Source organism: Pan troglodytes, chromosome 10 (genome assembly GCF_028858775.2).
Source record: "Pan troglodytes isolate AG18354 chromosome 10, NHGRI_mPanTro3-v2.0_pri, whole genome shotgun sequence".
Classification (NCBI taxonomy): domain Eukaryota; kingdom Metazoa; phylum Chordata; class Mammalia; order Primates; family Hominidae; genus Pan; species Pan troglodytes.
This window is the reverse complement of record NC_072408.2, coordinates 7,117,412-7,118,080: the sequence shown is the minus strand read 5'-3', so window position 1 is coordinate 7,118,080 and position 669 is coordinate 7,117,412. Positions and strand designations below refer to the sequence as shown.

At 43.8% G+C, this 669-nt stretch overlaps 1 non-coding gene across 1 annotated transcript; it reads right to left on the bottom strand.

Moving 5' to 3' along the window:
- Positions 1–532: 532 nt before the first annotated feature.
- MIR1302-2 (microRNA mir-1302-2) lies at positions 533–669 on the bottom strand. The gene has a single exon (NR_049208.1). It is a non-coding gene; the product is annotated as a microRNA mir-1302-2 (primary transcript).

Here is a 669-nt window from a genome sequence, read left to right as displayed (position 1 = left end):
CTCTCTTCCTGGTTTGCAGACAGCCACCTTCTCTTCGCATCCTCACTTGGTGGGAAAAGACAGAGGAGAGAAAGAGAGAGAGAGAAATGAGATAGAGAGAGAGAGAGAGAAATGAGATAGAGAGAGAGAGAGAGAGAAAGAGAGGGAGAGAGAGAGAGAAAGAGAGGGAGACAGAGAGACAATGCTCTCTTTTCTTACCAGATCTATAATGAGGGCCCCACCCCATGACCTCATCTAACCGTAATTACCTACCAAAGGCCCATCTCCACATACCATCACATTAGGGGTTAGGGTTTCAACATAAGAATTTGGAGAGGACATAAACATTCTGTCTACAACATGAGTGGAGATCCATCTCTTCCTTACCTCTGGTAAGGGGACCACACGCTGCAGCCAGTGAGACAGTGGCATGTTCTTGTTACAACTCGATCTAACTCCCCCAGAAGAGGAGATAGGGAAGGCGGACAAAACTGGGAGAGGGAGAGAGTGTTAGGAAGAGAGTTAGGGTGGCCAGAGGCAGCAAATAAAATATAAAATGCTTAATTTTGAATCTCAGATAAACAACCAATAATGTTTTTTAGCATAAGTATGTCCCAAACTAAGCTTGGGACATATTTATGCTACGAAATTATTCGTTGTTTATCTAGAATTCAAACTAACTGGGCATCC